Below are 24,108 nucleotides of genomic sequence, written 5' to 3' on the forward strand. Positions count from 1 at the left end.
TTTAGAGTGGTTCGAATTTCTCAACCAAAGTCTACGTCCACTAACTTAGCTATCCACACTAAGGATTTTACATAAATTCACTAATTTTTCTTTCTTTTGAGGACAATGAGTAACCTTACAACTCCCTCAAGAATTATACCCTAAATTCTTGAGAACACTCTTTCTTAAAGAGAAAAATACAAATTTCACAAACTTTACAGAAAAACCTCACAAGGTAGATTGTTTGCACAATTCTAGAACAAGGAAAGAACACTCAAGAATGAATACAATTGAGCACAAAGTGTGTTCTTGAAAGCAAAATGAATATTGAAAGAAATTTGGCTTGAATTACACAAACTTGATGTTTGATGCTTTCTTTCTTGTTTCTCTATCTTTTCTTAATGCTCAAAGGCTTTAGAACTTGTTTAAATATACCTTGGATCAATTTTGAATGTTGAGGATCATTGGTGAAGTCAATAGAGCTGTTGTGGTGTGAATTCTACTTCAAAATGATGTTGGGAGCGTAGGGTATCGGTACACCTTTAAAGGGTATCGATACATCCTGTGTAAAATTCAAATATTTCGACCGTTATAAAACTAAGGGTATACCTCTCAGGGGTATTGGTATCCATTTGGTATTCTATTTTTCTCGGAGCCAAAATCATCAATAGGGGTATCGATACCTTTAGTATAGGTATTGGTACCTCTTTGCATAGGGGTATTGGTACCCTATGGGGTATCTGTACCCTTATTGTATTTGATGTTTGAGGGGTATCGGTGCCTCTTAAGTAGGTATCGGTACCTCTCTATTTAAAACTTAATTTTGACTTGATATTGGTTCGAAATACTTTGTAAAAATTGTTCCAAAAATATTTTAAGTATAAACCAGAATTTTTCATTAAGTAAGGAGTAAAAATTGATCTTTGAAAACTTGGAGTAATATTTTTGATATTCGAATAATGGAATCGAATATATAATTTTAAATCGAATATAAAATCTTAAAATTCAATCTTAAAATTCATTTACATTTTTGTTATATTGAAATATCAAAATGTTTTCTCAACAAGAATTCGAGTCTAATTTAATTTAAGATCCCTTACAAGTAATACTCTTTGAATTTTATGACGAAGCACAATAATATTTAATTATTTCCTATCGAGAAGAATTGATTGCTTATTATTACTCCAAATGAAATAAAGAAATATTAAAATTTCATTCTAAAGTTCATTGTTAATTCAAAATAACAACACCAAAATAATTTTAAGAGAGAATATGATAATATATAATTATTTTCAATCAAGAATAAATGACCTCTCCAGCCTTAGAGCAGTCATTATTACTCCAACTGAAATGAAAAGATATCACTATTTCATCTTAAAATTCAATATTGATTTGAGTGAAAATGATAATATCTAATGATTTCCAATCGAGAATAAATGACCTCTCATGCCTTAAAGTAGTCATTTATTAATCCAATCGAGATGAAGAGATATCACTGTTCCGTTTTAAAAGTCAATGATGATTCGAGAGAAAACGATAATATCTAATTATTTTCGATCAAGAATAAATGACCTTTCATACCTTAAAACATTCATTTATTACTCCAACCAAAACGAATAGATATTACTATTTTTAATATCGATTCGAGTGTTACTACTTTGAAAACCCATTGAAAAACTCATGCAAAAATAAAACGAATTAGAAGCATACATCAAACAAGTACTATTAATTATTTATTTTACCAGCATTTAATGATAATAAGGATGTTCAATTATTTAAATACATCGAGACGAAACCTTAGATTCAATCTAATAGTCTTTTCAGTGAATTTAATTAAAAGAACATATTCTTTTTCTCAATCCCAAATTTTAAATGTAATCAAAATTTTTAGGGTTTTATTTGATGGGATATCCATGAAGACTGCATATGAAGACTGTTCAACTATGTATGTATTTATTTATTTATACATGCATTGCATTTCATCTTTATTTTTAAATTTTCTGACTGCCGGAGGTCTTCCACGGGAGCTGCTCTCAGCCTGGCGTTGGGGGCAGCCTACTACCCTACCTCCCCCTTGCCCCATTGCATATGGGAATAGGGTTTTGTTTTTGTTGTTGTATTTGATGGGATATCCTTTTATTTTAAGACTATTGAAAATGACCTCTTATTCTTTAAGACAATCACTTCCCTTAATCTCAAATTAAACGAACATTACCTTAGTTAAATTATTTCGATTCGAGTCAAGTAATGCTTATGATGTTTCATACATTTCGAATAAAATATGACTAAACTTATATGCAAACAAACATACAAAAGTGTTGACTTTGTATATATATACTAAATTGTCAACCAATTATAAAAAACGCCATTAACATATACACATAGTATGCTCATGCATCAAATAATAATAACATAATAAATGAGTAAAACAAAACATGCTAACATTCATGTGCATTAAGTATAAAAATAAAATACATTTAGTGCAAGTATGGCTAATCACATTTATTTAATTTGCATGTATATATATATATATGTATGTATATATTCAATAAAATATATATAAACATTTAGTAACTATAACATAAGTAATATATAATATGTAATACAATTATCCCACAGAAAATATAAAGCAAAAAATGTAATATACATATAGTATTGTGCACATGTACAAAATATGTATGCATGTCAAGGACTAAAATACAAATATGGAATCATTAAGGACTGGAATACAAACAAAGGAAATTAAATATACTTGGTCATAGAAAGGACTAAATAATAATAATTGTATCTTGTATAACTAAACAGCAACAACAATGAAAGTTAGGGTAGAAATAAAAAATATTAAACAATAGAACACTAGGGATGCGAATAAGCCATGAATAATGTTCAGGACTAGAACAGAAATTACTAAAACTAAATGTTAAATTCAACAACATCCCAAGTTATGAATTTAAATAGCACCAAGGCCAAAATGACATGAAAATAAAAGAATGTTCCTGAAATAAAAGGAAAATTTTCATTTGATAGCCATACGATGAGATCACAAAATATGAGAACCATTCATGTTATTATACCCAAACCAAGTGCATGGGTTCCCCGTGGCCAAAACTACACCGTTTTGATGCGAATATATAAGGGAAAATATAGGGTTAAAAACTCAAAACTCTCATTTTCTCAACTCCCTAAAAAAGAAAGAAAGAGTTCTAGAGAACTCTCTCCCTGACCCCGAATGCCCACCGTACACCGACACCATCAACGGCCATCCACAATGACCGGTTCCCAAAATATCACCCGAAAAGTACCCCCTCCAACCTCCTAAGCCCATATCCAGACTCCTCTGAGCTTAAAATCTTACGAACCAACCTAGATTTAAAAAGTTGCATCTCAGTAACTTCGAATCCATCGATATTTGGGCTTTCCCAATGAACGATGAGTGCGGATAGTCTTCCCTTTCTTCTTCCCTTCCTTTATTTTTATTCTTTTCTTTTTCTTTCCTCTGATTTCTCTCTTTCTGTTGGTCTTCATTTTTCTCTACTGCTTTTTCCTTCCCTCTTCTTCTTCTTTCTTTTCCTTTTTTCAAACCCTAAAAACACAATGGTTTTCCTCTCTTTCTTTTTTTCTCTTCTCCAAAACCCAAATCGTCTCCCCCTATTTTTCTTTTTCTTTTCTGTTTTCTATTTTTCCATACCACTCTCTTTTCTAACCGGTCTCCTTTTATGTTAGATTTGTTGCATCTTCTGTGTAACCCCTAAATCAGGCTTGGATGTTATGCCCATATCTAGGTTATTATGTATCATATTCATAAATTCTTTTTATATTTAAAACAACGTTGAAATCCATGTTTCATTAATATATGAAATTTATCCATGATAAAAATTTATATGATAAACATATATGAACACATAATTTTAGAAAACCATATAAATCACATACATATCAAAATACCACATAAAATCGTATAAAACATTTACGGAACAAAATATCGGTAGTACGGATATATCCAGAATGATAGCAAAATACATGTCACCAAATATAACTAAAAACATATAAAGATATACGGTCATACAAAAGTAAAAGTGGTTGATCTCCCCTGATGCCAAATCTGCTAGATTATGGTCTGCTCTTCTCTGAAAAGGGTAAAATTTACAGAATGAGCTAAAAAGCCCAGTGTGCTCTTGTGGTGTATAAAAACATTCAGATCAAAGTAATTCAGAAGAAAAATCAATTTATCAAACATGTTTTAAAAACATGAACACTACCCCCATCCAATCACCAGAATGTGTAGGTTCCCCCGAACCGTACACCCAACTGTACAACGGTAAGGCTTAACCTGTGCACAAAGCATACGATCCTAGGAAAACTATAAGGTTTACCCTTTCACATAGCAAAGGAACCTGGGAAATTGTAAGGCTTACCCTTGCACACAACAAAGGAACCTGAGAAACTGTAAGGCTTACCCTTGCACACAGCAAAGGAGCCTGGAATACTTCCTTCAATCATACCCCCAATGAAAATAATAAACATGTATGTATTGGAGTAAAAACGGTAATTAATCCATTAAAATATGGAAATATTCCATATTTATAAATCATGTACAAAAATACCGTAACTATAAACCATATAAAAAAATATACGATAAATCAGACATTAAATAAACATTATTCAGAATATCGGATATTTTCTCATAAAAATATTTAATATCCTCATAAATATAAAACAAATCACATAGATAGTTTAAAACAGTAAGATAACACCGTCAGGAAACACACCTGCAACAGTCTGAGTAATCGGATAGGGAAGCCAACTACTGATTCTGTCGATCACGCTCTGCTGCATCGCTAGATCCTACGAATCGAAAAAATCCATATTGGAATCCTAATATGAATAATCTTAACCTTTATCTAAATAATTTATGGAAACCTACGGGTAATTCTCGTAGTACGCGGTTCGGGCAGATCTAAAGAACGGATAACACCGAACCTAATTAATCCTTTCTCAGGTGAAACTCGAGTACCTTCATAAAATATCTTATTGGATGAATTTCATAACCATATCTTAAATAAATAATCAAAAATGCTAAAAACTACTAAGATTTTTGCGTTAATGAGCTCGAATCGGGGATTTCGGGTTTGAATTTGGCAAAAGGGACTTCAGAATCAGATTCAGGACGTCGAAAAATATAAATTATGATTATTTCGAAAATTTTGACTTTTTGGTCAAAGTTAAAGGCAATCGATTTGACTGATGATTTGAAGGTTTTAGGGTTTGAATTTGGAAAATTGGACTTTGGATTCGGACTCAGGACGTCGAAAAACCTATAATATGAATTTTCAAAAATTTTAACTTTTTCAGACAACGGTCAATAGTCAACGACGATCAACGGCTCAGGTCAGACCGGGTCAGGTCAAACCAGTTCAAAACTGCCCATACGTACCAGACGATGCCCACGCTTAGTGGCGGCGCGTGTGGGCGCGTACGGTGGCTTACGACTGCCTAAAAATCACAGAAAAATTCCTAAAATTATTTTAAGGGATTTTGAGACACTTACCAAGCTCGGTTCACAATTTTGAACGGCAGAGAGCTCGATTTCAACATGTCAAAAACTTTGATTGCTTCATCTCCCTCACGCGCCGGCGAAGATGGAAACAAGAAGGACACTGGCAGACTCGAAACAACACAAGGAACACAATGGTGCGGGAGGTGTCGAAAACGGAGCAACGATCGACGATGAATTGAAAATTTTCATGGCGGTGGTGCTAAAAAAGGTTGAAACTTTGAATCAAAATTCACGGTGTTTGATAGCGTTTCACTTTAATTGGTTTACAAGATTTGTTCATCGGTCGAAGACAAACACGATGGTGGTTTCAAATCGACGATTGGTGGCCGGACGGTGCGAGATCGGGTTTGAAAGTAGGGTGCTGGAGGAGGTAATTTGAGCAATTGGTTTCTGTTTTATAGAACCAATTGCACGCATATATAACCAATATTTTGCCGACACTCCAAGGGTAAATTCAAGGCTTGGTCCCTGAATTTCCTTCACTTCTAAAATGGCCTACACGTTTGAAAACTTTTAATTTAATCCCTAAATTTCACCAATTTACATATTATACTTTTTTTCGGGTTGTTACAATTCTCCCCCTCTACAAGAAATTTCATCCTCAAAATTTACGTCGTGAAAATAGATGAGGAAATTGAACCTCCATTTACTCAAATGTCTCCCAAGTAGCTTCTCAGAGGCCACGGTTACTCCACTGAACTTTGACCATTGGAATATACCTATTCCAAAGAACTCGTTCATCCCTTTCTAAAATCTGAACGGGCTCCTCCTCGTATGACAAATCAGGTCTCAACTCTATCTCTTCAACCTGAATAATGTGATCTAGATCTGGACGGTATCGCCTCAACATAGACACATGAAAAACATTATGAATACGAGTGAGCTGGGGAGGTAACTCAAGCTGATAAGCAACATGCCTGACTTTCTTTAGAATACGAAACGACCCAATAAATTTCTGACTTAGTTTACCTTTACGTCCAAATCTCAATATTTTTTTCCATGGGGATACCTTGAGAAAAAACTGATTCCCAATGTCAAACTTGATATCCTTCCGTCTCTTATATGCGTATGATTTTTGCCTATCAAATGCCTCTTTTAAGCGATCACAGATCAATCTGACAGTATCTTCAGTCTCTCGAACCAAGTCTAGACCTAAAGTTTTTCTATCATGTAACTCTGTCCAACATATAGGAGTATGACATCTACGTCCATACAGAGCCTCATACAGTGCCATGCGAATACTTGCCTCGTAACTATTATTGTAAGCAAACTCATCTAATGGCAAGAAATCTTCCTAACTACCATGGAAATCAATCACACAACCCCGTAACATGTCCTCCAACACCTGAATAACTAGCTCAGACTGACCATCAGTTTGTGGATGAAAAGCTACACTGAAATTCAAACGAGTACCCATAGCCTCGTGCAAGGCCTTCTAGAACCTAGAAGTGAACCTCATATCTCGATCAGATATGATAGACTACGGAACACCATGAAGTATAACGATCTCAGAAATGTATAATCTAGCCAGTTTGCCCAGAGAATAATTAACCCAAACAGGGATAAAGTGAGCTGACTTGGTGAGTCAATCAAAAATCACCCAAACTGAATTCTTTTTGGAAGAAGTTAGAGGTCAGAGGAAGACCAGTAACGAAGTCCATCATAATGTGCTCTCATTTCCACTCAGGAATCTTAATTGACTGTAACAACCCAGATGGATACTGGTGATATGCCTTAACCTACTGATAAGTCAAACACCTTGCCACAAAATCTAAAATATTCTTCTTCATACCAGTCCAAAAGTAGCACTCTTTGAGATTATTGTACATTTTTTCCCCGCCAGGATGCATAACATAAGGACTACTATGAGCCTCCTGAAAAATAACACGTCTCAACTCCTCATCTTTAGGGAAGCAGTAACGACTGTGAAAGCATAAAATACCATCCTAATCCAAAGTATATTATAAACTTAATCCTTGCTCAACTTGTTCAATAATGGGAATCAATGAGCTATCAAGGAGCTGTTGGCCTTAATCTCCTCAACCAAAGTGGGTTTAACCTGCAACTCTGCTAATAAACTATCATTATCAAATAAACTCAAGCTGACGAACAAAGCTCTCAGATCTGATATCGCCTTACGACTTAAGGCATCGGCCACTACATTAGCCTTTCCTGGATGATACTCTATCTCACAATCATAGTCATTTAGAAGCTCCAACTAGCAACACTGTCTCAAATTCAATTCTTTCTGAGTAAGCAAATACTTCAGACTCTTATGATCGGTATAGTTATAACATTTTTCTCCGTAGAGGTAGTGTCTCCAGATTTTTAAAGAAAAAACCACGACACCTAACTCCATAACGTGAGTAGGATAGTTATGCTCATGTGGCTTTAATTGACGTGACGCATAAGCAGCAACCTTCCCATCTTGTATCAAAACACATCCTAATCCAGAGTGAAAAGCATCACTGTATACAGAAAAATCTTTCCCAGACTCAGGCTGAATCAGCACTGGGGCTTGAGTTAGAACAATGTTCAGTTTCTCAAAGCTAGCTTTTTGGTTCTCAGACCATACAAATGGAACATCTTTCCTTAATAGTTTCGTTATAGGAGCAGCAATAATGGAGAACCCCTCCACGAAACGACGATAGTAACCATCTAAGCCCAAGAAACTACAGATCTTAGGGACGTTCCTGGGTTGCTTCTAGTTTAGAATAACCTCCACTTTGCTCGGATATACCCAAAGTCTATCAGTAGAAACGATATGTCCAAGAAAGTCACTTCGCTGAGCCAGAACTCACACTTGCTCAACTTAGCGTACAACTTATTTTCCCTTAGAGTCTATAGAACAATCCTTAAATACTCCTCAGGTTATGCTTCAGTTCGAGAATACACCAATATGTCATCGATGAATACAACTACAAACTGGTCTAAATAAGGTTGAAACACCTGATGCATCAGATCCATAAAAGCAGCAAGGGCATTAGTTAACCCGAATGACATCACTAAAAACTCGTAATGTCTATACCGAGTACGAAAAATAGTCTTCGGGATATCATAATCCTTCACTTTAAGTTGGTAATAACCAGATCTTAAGTCTATCTTTGAAAAGATAGAAGCCCCTCGAAATTGGTCAAATAAATCATCGATCCTAGGCAGAGGATATTTGTTTTGAACCGTGAGCTTTCAGTTTCCTAAAATCAATACAGAGTCTCAGTGTCCAATCTTTCTTCTTGACAAAGAGAACTGGGGCTCCCCACGGTGATACACTGGGTCGAATAAATCCCCTATCCAATAACTCCTGGAGTTGGACTTTTAGTTCCTTAAGCTCCTTTGGGGCCATACGATAAGGAGCCATTGAAACCAGGGTAGAACCAGAATAGACTTCAATCTCAAACTCAACTTCTCTATCTGGCGGTAATCCATGCAACTCTTCAGGAAAAACATCAGGAAATTCCTTGACAATCTGAATGCCTTCAATATCATATTGAAAACTCCTAGTATCCAAAATATAAACAAGAAATGCCTCAGAACCCTTCCTGATCATCTTTTTCAGCTACCAAAGTAGACACAACATTCGTCAGAAATCCACGACGTTCCCCGATCATTACAATCTTTTGGTTATCTAGGGTCTTCAAAACAGCTCTCTTGGTCTCACAATCGAGATTGACTCGATGTTTGTCTAACCAATCTATGCCGAGAATCAAATCAAACTCTTCCAAATGTAACTCCATCAGGTCGGCCAGAAAAATCTCCCCATTGATCTCTATAGGACACTCTCTAAAAATTCGATCCAACACTATGGACTTGCCTAAGGGACTTTGAACTGTCACCGAATTCTCAGTATTCTCAACAGGAATATTCATACCCTCATAAATAGAATGTGATACATAAGAATTGCTAGAACCACTATCAAACAATGCAAAGTATGGAATTGAATGAATAGTAACAGTACCTGCAATCACATTAGGCCCATCACGATCCTGTTAAAGTCTGATAGTGTAAACCAATGCAGGTTATCTGGCCTCAGATCTGACTGGACCCCTACTCTGAGATGCTCGGCCTCTACTAGCCGATCTTGGTGCTCTACCCTGACTACGACTCACTGTTGGAGTCTGATCAGTACTCTGAGTGAAAGTGGGAGTACGAGCTGGTGTCTGAACTGAATGAGATAGCTTTGGATAATCCTTCATGAAATGGTCACCGGAACCACATCTAAAACATGTCTCTAATTTCATCCTGCACTTGCCACAATAACATCTTCCACAGTGCACACATGTCGGCATAGGTTGTAATCCATAATAACCACTCTGACTAGGAGGTACCATGGCTGACGAACACGATGCTATAGGTCTAGCACTCACACTTCCTCTCTGAGAAAACTCACCCATGTCTCTCTTGTTGGGATGTGCAGAATAGTCCACAGAAGGTCTCTTGAATCGGTCTCGGTCTCCATATCTCTTGTGCTCCATACCCAATCACTCTATTTCCTCAGAAATATTGGTTATCTTAACCAAGGCATCAAAGTTTCTTTCCCGGTGGTTAGCAACTCGACTCCTGATCTCATACCTGAGTCTATTCTCGAACCTCAAGCATTGATCTGACTAAGTGTCAACAAGTTCAGGAGCATAACGAATCAATCGAATGAACTCAACCTCATAGTCTATAATAGATATATCACCCTACTACAGATTATGAAACTCCTAACGTCACTCCTACATATATCTCTCTCCAATTTAGCGACTCCGAAAACGTTTCTTAAAAAGATCCCAAGTTAACTGGTTCCTTGGAATACTACCAGAAATCGATTGTCACCATCTAAAACTCTCTTTCTTCAACATAGTTAGGGCTCCCTTTAACTTTTGCTCAGGCCTCAAATCCATCTCATCTATAATTCTCTCTGTATCCTCCAGCCAATACTCAGCATCTATCGGAGGTCCCCCAGTAATACCCTCAAATGGAACTACTCTAGCAGCTACGAAAGAATTCGAAATCTCGACCACATTCATATTACTAGGGACTCTAGCATCTCTCTGAAACATGTTAAAGACAGCTCTATTAATATCATCTTCATTCATGTCAGTATCCTCATCTTCAGTGACGGGAGGGTCTCTCACAAGAGTAATCGGATCATCATGAGAAATATACGGATCAACATGCAGAACAGGAGGATCATGTGGTGATATCGGATCATCTATCTTAACAAAAGGTCGAGCGACTCGCCCTCAACCACGGCAACGGCCTGTCCTACGACCTCTAGCAGTACTCATCGGATGGATCTATATGGCTCTACAGAAAGAATTTGAAACATAAGTCATACAGCATCAGGGATCTCGAAAAAAATAATTCAAAAAATAAGGTGACACATTTTTAAAAATATCAAAATTTCTTAAAAATCCAGAGTTTAGGACTCATCCACAGACCGAGTGTTTAAAACTGAAAGCTCTGATACCACCAAATGTAACCCCCTAAACCGGGCATGGATGTTATGCCCATATCTATGTGATTACGTATCACATTCAGAAATTCTTTTTATATTTAAAATAACTTTATAATTCATGTTTTATTAATATATGAAATTTATCCATAATAAAGATTTATATGATAAACATATATAAACACATAATTTTAGAAAACCATATAAATCACATACATATCAAAATACCACAGAAAACCGTATAAAACATTTACGGAACAAAATATCGGTAGTACAAATATATCCAGAATGATAGCAAAATAAATGTCACTAAATACAATTGAAAACATATAGAGAGATATGGTCATATAAAAGTAAAAGTGGTTGATCTCTCTTGATGCCAAATATGCTATATTTTGGTCTGTTGTTATCTGAAAATGATAAAATTTACAGAATAAGCTAAAAATCCAGTGTGCTCTTGTGGTGTATAAAAACATTCGGATTAAAGTAATTGAGAAGAAAAATTAATTTATCAAACATGTTTTAAAAACATGAACACTACCCCCATCCAATCACTAGAATATGTAGGTTCACCCGAATCGTACACCCACATGTACATCGATAAGGCTTAACCTGTGCACAAAGTAGATGAGCCTAGGAAAACTGTAAGGCTTACCCTTGCACACAACAAAGGAACCTGGGAAATTGTAAGGCTTACCCTTGCACACAGAAAAGGAACCTGAGAAACTGTAAGGCTTACCCTTGCACACAACAAAGGAACCCGGAATACTTCTTTCAATCATACCCCCAATGACAATAATAAACATGTATGTATTGGAGTAAAAACGGTAATTAATCCATTAAAATATGGAAATGTTCCATATTTAGAAATCAGGTAAAAAAATATCGTAACTATAAACCATATCAGAAATATACGGTAAATCATACATTAAATAAACATTATTCAGAACATCGGTTAATGTCTCATAAAAATATTTAATATCCTCAGAAATATAAAACAGTTCAGATAGATAGTTTAAAACATTAAGATAACACCGTCAGGAAACACACCTGTAACAGTCTGAGTAATCGGATAGGGAAGCCTACTACTAAGTCTGTCGATCACGCTCTGCTGCAGCGCTAAATCCTACGAATTAGAAAAATCCATATTGGAATCCTAATATGAAAATATTAACCTTTATTTAAATAATTTACGAAAACCTACGGGTAATTCTCGTAGTACGCGATTCAGGCGGATCTGACGAACGGACAACACCGGAACTAATTAATCCTCGCTCAGGTGAAACACGAGTATCTTCATAAAATATCTTATTGGATCAATTCCATAACCATATCTCAAATAAATAATCAAAAATGCTAAAAATACTAAGCATTTTTGGGTTAATGAGCTCGATTAAGGAATTTCGGGTTATAATTTGGCAAAACGGACTTCGGAATCAGATTCAGGACGTCGAAAAATATAAAATATGACTTTTTGAAAATTTTTACATTTTGGTCAAAGTAAAAGTCAACGGGTTTGACTGACTATTTGGAGGCTTTCGGTTTCAAATTTGGAAAACCGGACTTCCAATTCGGACTCAAGACGTCGAAAAACCTAAAATATAACTTTTTGAAAATTTTGACTTTTTTTGTCAACGTCTAACGACGGTCAACGGTCAACAGGTCAGGTCGGAACAGGTCAAATGGGTTCAAAACTACCCACACGCGCAGTGGCGGCACGTGTGGGCGCGTGCGGTGGCTTACGACTACCTAAAAATCATGAAAAAAATCCTTAAATTATTTTAAGGGATTTGGAGGCACTTACCAAGCTCGGTTCACAATTTTGAACGGCGGAGAGATCGATTTCAACACGTCAAAAAATTTGACTGCTTCACCTCCCTCACGCGCCGGCGACGACGGAAACAAGGAGAACACCGACGGACTCGAAACGATACAAGGAACACGATGGTGCGGTAGGTGTCAAAAACAGAGCAACGATCGGCGACGGCAGTGGTGCTAAAAAATTGAAACTTTGTATTGAAATTCACGGTGTTTGACAGCGTTTCACTTTAATTGGTTTATTGGGTTTGTTCATCGGTCAAAGACGAACACGATGATGGTTTCAAATCGATGATCAGTGGTCGGACGGCATCGGGATCGGGTTTGAAAGTAGGGTGCTGGAGGAGATAATTTGAGCAATTGGTTTCTATTTTACAGAACCAATTGCACGCATATATAACCAATATTCTGCCGACACACCAATGGTAAATTCAGGGCTTGGTCCCTGAATTTCCTTCAGTTCTAAAATGGCCTATGCGTTTTGAAAACTTTTAATTTAATCCCCAAATTTCACCAATATACATAATTATAATTTTTTTTTGGGTTGTTACACTATGCTTCACCTTTGCGTATTTGGGGAGGTTTTGCAGAGGCCATCACGGGTTTAACATATAAGGGAAATGATTTCCCTTTTTGTTATTTTCTTGTTTGTCCTTATTTCTTTGCTTTTTGTGTGTTTGGTGACTTTTGACAGAGAGATGATGACATTGGAGGTCACGGGTTCAGTCGGAGTGACGATGACGCTGCCGATTTTTGGTGTGAGAGTGGTGGCGGCGGCTGGTGATGGTTGTGTTAGATTAGGGTTTTAGAAACCCTAATTAGGTAGGGTTTATACATTGAGCCTGGGTTTGGGCTTTGATTGGTTGGGCTTCGGGTCTTGATGTAACGGGGCTCGGGTTTGTTGTAGAGGCCATTAACAAAACAATTATACAGTAATAATAATAATAATAATACCAAAACCCATACAAAACGGGTGTCTACAACGCCTATTGGAAGAAGTTTTCACACACTCGAGGCTTCCTCTAATATCAGCTTTTTATTTCATAAAGATAATTATACTTTTACATTTTCAGTCTCCTCTTCAAATCTTCATTTTGCATCTTCAGATGCTTCTCCAACTCTTCATTTTCTTCAAAAATTTCTAATGCATATATATATATATATATATATATATATATATTAGACATTTTCTTTATATTTTCGATTAAAAATTTATTTTCATCCTCTAAAATTTTATAAATTTATCTCATCTTAAATTTTTATATGTTCACCACTTGTGTATGTCCCTAAATAAATTGAATTGCCATGTCAAAAATACTTAACAATTACATTAATAAATTGTTGTGTTAACACAATAATGATCTAAAATACATTTTATTAGTTAAATTATTTATTAATATATTTTAAAATATAATATTCACTTTAAAAGTATTTATAGAGATGAAATCGATGTTTTTTTAAATGTGCCCTTAAACTTAATTTATATTAATATATGATCATATAGATCTGTTTAAGATAAATAAATATTATTTTTAGATAATGACAGGTATAAACATAGAATTTTATATTAAGTGTTTGAGTTTATAAATGTCATAAATGTTTAAGGGGAAGTGTACATATAAATTTCAGGATGACGAAAACATATTTTCAATAAAAAATATTTAAAATATATTGAAATTTTTCGGAGGACAACCATCTCTACCCACCCACTTTTGGTCTATTACTGGATATTGATTCAATTCAAAATTTATACAAAAAGATGAGTACAATTTTATTGGTAAATCCAATTTGAAAACCTTATAAAACTAATATAATTTCACAATATATAAATGAATCCCATCACCTAAAAGGAATTGACTTTTTATCATTTTCAACGTCCCTTTATATTAGATAGACTTTGTGTGTCAGCACTCGGCAAGCTTTATCTACTGCAAATATATAGTTTCCAAATTTCATTATTGGTTGGCTGAATATATGAGACCCATAAATGCAGAGAAACATGCATGTATCCATCAGGAAACCATGCCCATTCACACTGCTGAAGTATATTGCTGGTACAAATTAAATATTCTTAATGATTAAAGAATTTTTATAATTTTTTAAGATTTTAGGTTTAAGTATAATGTATATAAGAATATAAAAATTTGATATTAAATTATTAATAATATTTGAACAGATATTATCTTATATTATTTCAGATTAATAAAAATAATCTATTGCTCTTGAAATACTGTCGGCGGTGAGACTACTATTTTGTTTTTTTCACATTGGGAAAGCTTTTATTTAAATTTTATTTAATAAAATGTTATTTTCATTTATTTGTGATAGTGGTATCCTACAATGCAGGCAGGTACTAAACTGGTGAACCGCCTGATTTCGCTGACCTTTATGTCCAAGGAAGATGAATATATGCAAGCATTCAAAATGCTGAATAATGTTTTGTTTTCATTTTATGACGAATTCAGAAAAATTTAAGAATAAAATTTAAATTTTTATTACTTTTTAGAAATAATTAGTATATAAAAATGTTTTTTATTATATTTAATTTAATTTAATTATTTTTTCAAAATAATACAATGTACTTTAACTCCTAAAAGCCTTAGTGCATCTGCCCTGATATCGACATTAACGGATCTGTATAAATTATCATGCCTGAAAAACGTTATAATGAACTTTTTTATGGATGTGACATAATCTAATTCAACTAAAAACTGACAAAGTTATTTCATAATGATTTGAATCTATGATTTTACTGGTCAAAGCAAGTTTTTCAAACCCTAATGTTTACCACAAATATTAATTACTCTGACTTGGAGAGTAAAAGACATCCAACTATGGCGACATTCGGATTTCTCTTTATATTTGTGAGTCTCTGCTAGTCGAGTCATTGGAATCTTAATTGCTCAAAGTACCAATAATTCTTGTCGATAATGATTACTTCATTGAGGGGGAAATAAAAGTAGGGTAAAGTATACAAAAGGTCCCCTAACTATAAGTGTTATTTTATTGAGTCTCTCAATTATTAAAAGTTACAAAATGGTCCTTTGATTATAGATGATATTTTTTTGGTTGTCCTTCCGGTTCACAAGACTTCACCTTGACTAATTTGGACTGACTCGGGTCGCACACCCGGTTGTGGTGGGTGAGTCTCCTAGCGAAAATTTTCTGCATACACAAAGACTCAAACTCGAGACGTACTTAAGCGATATCAAGCTGCTTACCACTTAAATAAACCTCTGTTGGTACTATAGGATGATGTTTTATTGAGTCTCTCGACTATTAAAAGTTACGAAATTTTTGCTCAACTATTGATATGTTTCAAAATCGTCATTTCTTATTAAAAAAAAGGATGGTCGTCTAAGTTGAACGTTAATCTGTTGAATGAGATATGATAAAATCGTATTTCAATAATATGTTTTAGCATCGTCGTTGATTTCAAGCATTAGCTCAACGACATAATGTAAATGGATAGTCGATCTACTAAATACAACGGATCAAATTTTATCATATATTAGTCAACATATTAACGTCCAGCTTAAACAGTCGCTAATATTTTTAACGAGAAAGGACAAGTTTGGAATATATAAATATGCAGGTGACCATTTTGTAGCTTTTAATTGTGGGGGAACTCAACAAAGCATCACCCTATAATTAGAGGATTATTTTGTAACTTTTAATAATCATGAGACTCAATAAAGTAATATACTATAGTTGAGAGACCATTTGTGTACTTTATCCATAAAAGTACTAGACTAATATTTTCCACGTCTAGGAAACATAAATCCCGCCATATTAATCTTCCCAAATAGGGATGGCAAACGGGCGGGTCGGGTGCAGATACCTCCTCCCCCATCCCCATACCCACCTAATATTTTTCAATCCACCACCCGCCCACCACCCATGATGGGTAAAAATTTTCAAATCCACACCCACCCACGCGGGTACATTCTCAAATTCATCCCCACACCCACTACCCACTGGAGACGTACCCGGCTAGACCCGCCTGACAGCAAACTTACGTTATACATAAGCAACAAACATAAAACAAACACATATATTAAAAAACATAATAAAATAAACCAATGATTATCTGAGTTAAGTGTTAATATAGATCTTAAAGTACATAAAACATCATAATAAAAGACATAATTAAAGTTTAGAAACATAAATGACAAACACATAATGTTTTTGTTCTTTGGCACAACATTATAAAATTTCAAGCAATACTTGTAACATCTGATACTCCAGTATTACAATCATCATTCTCATAAAACACCAGTATTGCAAAATACTCGGTTGAAATTTGAATTTGAAAAAGTCAGTTTCAATGGCGTTAAAAATGGAGGTTTGAGAAGCACGAGTGAAACACTTAATTCTATTAAGTGGCGTTAAAAATAGAGATTTGAGAAGCAATGATCTGACTCTGTTGGTCTAAAACGTGGGTGCTCAGTCACAAGATACTGATTTGTAGAACATTAAGAAATTAAGCTTAAAACAAACATTGAGATGAATCTAAAAAAATAATAAAAAATCAGTACGAGCAAATAAAAATTAAACTCTTAAAACAAAATGCAGAGGAGTTTAAAACGAAATGACTATGGAAATGACTCTTACAAAAATTAAATTTCAAGTAAAAAGGGAAGAAACGTACCTGAATAAGCTGGAGAGTGGAGACCAGAGTTTTGAAAGATCGGCGCAGTAACGAGAGTTTTAAAAGAAAAAAATTTATGCATAAACTTATCCCTAATATTTGGTTAAATTACAAGTTATATCTTATACAATATTATGATTTATAAATTAGTCTCTTAAAATTATACCTAAATTCATAATAGTCCAAAATTTAATGGATATTTAGTTGGGCGGGCGGATGTTGGGCGGCCGGATGCGGGGCGGGTAAGGTCTCAAACCCATTACCCGCCCACTACCCACGACGGGTACCACTTTCTAAATCCACACCCGCCCACTACCCACTAAAATTATACCCATCCCCTCCCCAATTGGAGCAGGTGCGGTGCGAAATCCACTAAATTATACTCGCTTGCCATCCCTATTCCCAAACCACTTTAAAAGCTGTTGATTTTATGATTAGCCACTTAAATAAAGAAAAAATTATCCAAAGTTGTTTTATTTTATAATAAAAAATAAACTACATCATTAATCATTCAATTATTAGTATTATTTATTTTAGCTATTTGTCATTAAATTTATACTAAAAATTATTAAAATATAATTTAATATAACAATAACTTTAATCTCACAATTTATATATTTTTATTATTTTGATTATTTATCTTTTCTTTCACATGTTTGAGTCTAATCTCAAATTTACTAATTTTACATCCCGAATTTATCAGTGTTTATCCCCTATTTGAGAATCGTTTCCTTGTGTATGCCAACAAATCAAAGAAAAGTTTACCAAAACATTGAATTTGTATAATGTGAAATTTTAGTTAAATTGTGGAAAATTAAACATTCACACGAATTTATTAAAAGCATAATATTGATGGGTGATAACGAAAGAATAAGAATGACACAATAAAATATACATAAATATTTGGTAAACTACTTTGGATATCACCGAACTTTAGTTATTGTATGATTTCTACCAATGAACTTTTAATTTTGTTAATTATAGTACTGAACTTTGATTTTCATTTCAATTATACCACTGAACTCTCAAATCATTAACGACATAATGACGTGAATGACAATTGCCAACATGGCTGACAGCTGTCAAGGTAGACAACACACCAAAATTACGTTGTTTTGATCTTGTTGTTAACGATTTAACTGCCCAGTGGTATAATTGAAACGAAAATCAAAGTTCGGTGCTATAATTAATAAAATTGAAAGTTCAATGGTATAAACGATATAATGTCTAAAGTTTGGTGATATATGGTGTAGTTTACCCTAAAAATTTTATATGAAAAACTCTTTCAAGAAAAACTGTAAGTAAAAGAAAAGTATTTTCACTACTATCGAAAATAGAAGAATACAAAAATAATCATCATGGACAATTAGACATCTAATTATAATCTTTGATATTTATTTATAGAGATAATTATTTGATTGCAAAAAATTTCTTTAGTAGAAATCTATTAGGTTTCCTGTTTTTCTTAATTAATTTAAGTCAGATTAAATTTGAGTCAGATTAATTTTTTTCTTTTATTTTTGGTTATTTATTTAATTATTTTTAATTTCAGCTTTGTATTCTAAATTTATTTCAATTTAGTCCCTTTTACATGTGTTAATTGCTTTAAATTTTATCTTTCATTTCAATTTCTTTTAATTTAGTCCCAAGAGTTTAGATTTTAAATTAAACCCTTAGCTTTAGACTTATACCAGTTTAGCTTCCATTTTAGGCTTAATTTTAAAATTAGTCTTTTAATTTAGGGGAATTCTTAGTTTAGTCCTCGCTTTTGCTCGAGGTTCCATTTTAATTATTCGAATCAATAATTGGTTAAAATTGACTAGATTAATAATTAAAGCATCACTTTAGGTCTATTTCAATACTAGTCCTTTAATTTAGGGAGATCCTTAATTTAGTCCTCGCTTTTGCTCGATGTTCCATTTTAATTATTCGAATCAAATAATTCATTAAAAATTATTTGGATTAATATTTAGAGCCTCCATTTTTAGGTTTAATCCCCTAGGTTCTTCACATTCCTTAATTTGACACTTTAAGTTAGAGAGAAGATTTAATTAATTCATTTAATATAATTAGGTTCAATAATTGATTGTTTGATTGCAATTTGTTTTAAAAAAATAAGGCAATGTTCATTTATTAGGGGATTAGTAGTGTATCTCTCGCTTTTGTCCGATGTTAACGACTATTGATTCTCGAAGTAAATCAACATCTTTTTCAAAACCCCACATTATGATTTCTAAATTATTAAGGCCATGTTCATTTATTGTGGTTGATAACGAAGCTTTCTCTTTTGCTTGGAGGTGGTCGCTATTTGTCTTGGTAAATCGACATCCTTTTTAAAATATGCATACGTAATGAATTTTTAATTAAATAAAATTTTGAACTCAAAATTTCCAATTTTAAAATATAGGGTAATCAATTAAGTACCAATTTTGGACGCTGTGGGGGTGGTAATCCTTCCCCGCGCGTAACTGACTCCCGAACCTAATTTCTGATTCCGAAGGCCAAAACTTGGTATTTTTTTAGTAAAATAAATGTTTTATTAAAATTACATGATTATAGGTGTTCCAAAAAACTCTTTATTTTCCAAAACATCGGATTAGTTTTTCGCACTGAAAATCGATTATGACAACAATATCCACATTTATTTGATCAATGAAGACATGTTTACTAATAACATCATCACCTGACACGAAAAAGAAAATAATAACTTTTTTCAAAAAATTATTGAACCATGCAAAACATAAAAATTTACAATTTTCTACCCTTTCATCACAAAAAATAATCCTTATAAATTTTCATAGATATTTTACTGGGGTATATATACCCAGGGGTGTAAATCACGCGTAACTGACTCCCGAACCTAATTTATGATTCCGAAGGCAAAAACTTGGTATTTTTTTAATAAAATAAAATGTTTTATTAAAATTACCTGATTATAGGTGATCCAAAAAAACCCATTATTTTCCAAAACGTCGGATCAGTTTTTGCCACTGAAAATCGATTATGACAACAATATCCACATTTATTTGATCAATGAAGACATGTTTACTAATAACATCATCACCTGACACGAAAGAGAAAATAATAACTTTTTTTCAAAAAATTATTGAACCATGCAAAACATAAAAATTTACAATTTTCTACCCTTTCATCACAAAAAAGAATCCTTATAAATTTTCATAGATATTTTACTGGGGTATATATACCCAGGGGTGTAAATGAACTGAACTTGAATGAACATTATGTTCGTGTTCGTTTGTTTGTTTTTTAAGGTGTTCATGTTCGGTTAATTTTTAATATCATATTCATGTTCGCTTATTTATTTTTGAAGGTGTTCCTGTTCATTTATTTATTGTTCGCGACATGTTCGTTTAATGTTTGCGAACATTTTCATTTATATGTTCATTTAGCATTCTCGAACAGGTTTGTTTAGCGTTCATGTATAAATTCAATTTTTACTTTACCATTCATTTGTTGACAAAATTATACCACTCTAGTGCTTAAACTCTAATCCACAATTTAAATTTCAACTTTTATCATGTGTTCAATTTAGTCTCTACCTTCACCAATATTTAAAATGTAAAAAAAGGAAAAGGAGAACCTTGTAAACGAGTTTGTTCATGAACATAAATGAATGAGTAAATAAACGAGCTTATTCGTGAACATAAACAAACCGAACACACATCTGTTTGTGTTTGTTCGTTTATTAAATGAACATAAAAATTTTGTACATTCTCGTTTATTTAGCCTAACGAACGAACATAAACGAATGTTATACGAACGGTTCACCGAACACTCTTTTCGTTTACACCTCTATATATACCATTTTAAATTCAAAGTACCTAGGGAAATTAGATTTTTTTCTCAAATCAGACCCAACTCGAATCTGGTGTTACGATCCAACATCAAAATTTTATACTTCAAGGATGTCCTTATTGTGATCAAGAAAAAACAACTTGGATACTTTGATACCAATTTATTAAATGATAACGATAAGTATAATGAATCACATAATAAAATAGACACCAAGATTTTACATGTAAAATCCTTTCGAGAAAAATAACATATAAAAGAGGAGAATTTTCACTGATGTCTAAAATAGAAAAATACAAGGTGAATCACTACGAACAACTTGGCATATAACTCTAATCCTTAATATCTATTTATATGGATAAGTACTTGATTACAAAAGAAACTTATTTAGTATAAATCTACTCAAAATAGTTTTTTCACTTTTAATCAACTTAAAATAGAATAGACGTTTTACTTTAAATTAAACAAGGTTTATTATTTTTCTAATTAATTTGAATTATATCAAATTCGAGTCAAACTCTTACAATGAGAGAATTGTGGTTGTAGCAGTTTTTGGCGGATTACCTCTTCTGATTTGGACGAAGAACGAGGAATGTTGGTTCTGTGAAAGAGGTGGAAATAAGTGATATAAGAAAGATGAACACTTGAGAGGTTTAGATCTTGAGTGAAAGAGACAGTCTCTTTTATTTTACATGAAAGATTATATATATTCTCTTAATGTTGGTGTTATGATTGATTATTTTTAGATCGATAATAGAACCGACAACTGTCAATCAAAAGAATGTGGCATTTCAAAGGATATGAGATTCTAAAAAATAGGTGGAGGATAAACATCATAGAAGCATTACTCAGGAGTTTAGAAGAAATTAAGAGCAAAGTGTAAATGTAAATTCAATTTAAAGTTTTAAAATAAAAAATGTACTAGGAAAGTGATGATGGTAAAGATTGAAGTAATATACCTTTTGATCATAGAAACCCGCTGTCAAGTAACAAAATTAATACCCACCAACTTTATGAAGACATCAACCCCGACTAATAGGTGTTCATAATTTGGTTAAAATCAAATTATTCGATCAAATCAAATTTTTTTTTGTTAATTTTAGATTCAATTAGTTAATGATTAACGGTTTTTAAATTTCGGTTATCGATTAATTTGGTTTAAAATTTGTTAATTAACTGAATTAATCAAAAATATTAAATATATAATATATAATATATATTATTTATAAATTTCGGTTAATTCAGTTAACCGAAGAAATTAACCGGACTTAGTTCGGTTCAGTTAAAATATTTTTAAAAAAGTTCGATCAGTTTTAAAGAAAAAAGGGTTAATTCTGTTAATAGTTATTCGCTACAGAATTGATGTTCAAAACTGCTCATGTGCTGGAAGATGAAAATGATAAGAATAACAGCAAGATCAACAACTCTTTATGAACTTTGATTTCTATTTTAAAGCTCAAAAAGCAGAAAATTACAGTAGAATAATCCAACGAAAAAGACACTGGAAAACTCCTACTAATTTTGTTTCAAAGTTCAACTTTGATTTCTGTTTAAAAAGATCAAACTGCTCCGACGACCCATCTTCAACCGTTCAACGATGGGTACTTGACAGTCTTTGAAAATATGGGATTGAGTTTAAAGAGCTTTATATCACTGGCCAATAAGAAATAAAAGTGGCTAAACTAAAGATAGGGTAAAATCTCAAAACAACAAGATTATATTGATTAAAAACAAATAAATATTCATTGTTTCAGAACAAAATTTGAATTTGAAAGATAAGAAGAAGAATCAGAGGAGAAGGAAGAGGATGGAAAATTTATAGTTTTGTTCAAATGTTTGATGAATTATTTAGAATCAAGATTGTGTTGATAACCCCATGACCCTGCCCAAAAATCCAGCAGTCGAGATACAAGGCAGCATTGGCACCCCCAACACCGGCGTAGTTAAACTGAATTCTGATGGGGCTGTCAACCAAAATACGATGGAGGCTGCTAATGGAGGGGTCCTCCGCGATAGCGATTTGTTAGATTATAAACTTGATCCATTATGGGAGCCTAAACCCAAACCCAAACTAAATTGATATCATTGCTTACATCATTTAAGTAAAGATGTCATTGCTTACATCATTTAAGTAATGATGTCATTGCTTATATCAATTTAGTTAGGTGAGAGTTAGGTATTTGTTGAATTTGTAATGGTTTAAATTAGTTTATTTGTGTGGTGTAAGATTATTATTGAGTAGTATAAATACCCCTCCCCATTTTAGTTTTAAGCATCAAGAAAAATTAAAAGCTTCTAAGTGAGTGAAGAAGGAAAGTCTTATAAGAGTGAGTTGTAGTTCTTGTTTTTTGAGTAAGAGTGCTCTTGTAATATTTGTTTGAGTTTCAATAAAAGTTGTTTGTGTGAGTGTTTTATTTCCAACAAAGTGGCATCAGAGAGAGTTGGAAAGATCGAAGGTCTCGACGAGAGGAATCCGACGCCGCCAGAATTTTCTCAATCTGAGTTCTGACGCACCACCACGCACCGCCGGAAGACTGTTGCCAGAAAATCGAGTTGACTCACCGAGTTGAGCCGAGTCAGGCGAGTTGGAGCCCTTGACCGAGTTGTCCAAGTCCCTCCCAAGGTTTTTTCGACGTTCCGGATTCATCCCTGCAATCGGATTTTACAAAATCTCATTATATTGAGAGATATGGCAAATGGTATGGCACCATTCCAAGTTCCAACACTCAACAACAACAACTACGACAATTGGAGTATCAAAATGAAGGCACTTCTTGGATCACAAGATGTGTGGGATATCATAGAGAAATGCTATAACGAGATTGTGGGTGATGTTGTTTTTTCTACTCTTAC

The sequence above is a fragment of the Hibiscus syriacus genome, unplaced genomic scaffold (assembly GCF_006381635.1).
Source record: "Hibiscus syriacus cultivar Baekdansim isolate YM2019G1 unplaced genomic scaffold, ASM638163v2 tig00111582_pilon, whole genome shotgun sequence".
Lineage (NCBI taxonomy): Eukaryota > Viridiplantae > Streptophyta > Magnoliopsida > Malvales > Malvaceae > Hibiscus > Hibiscus syriacus.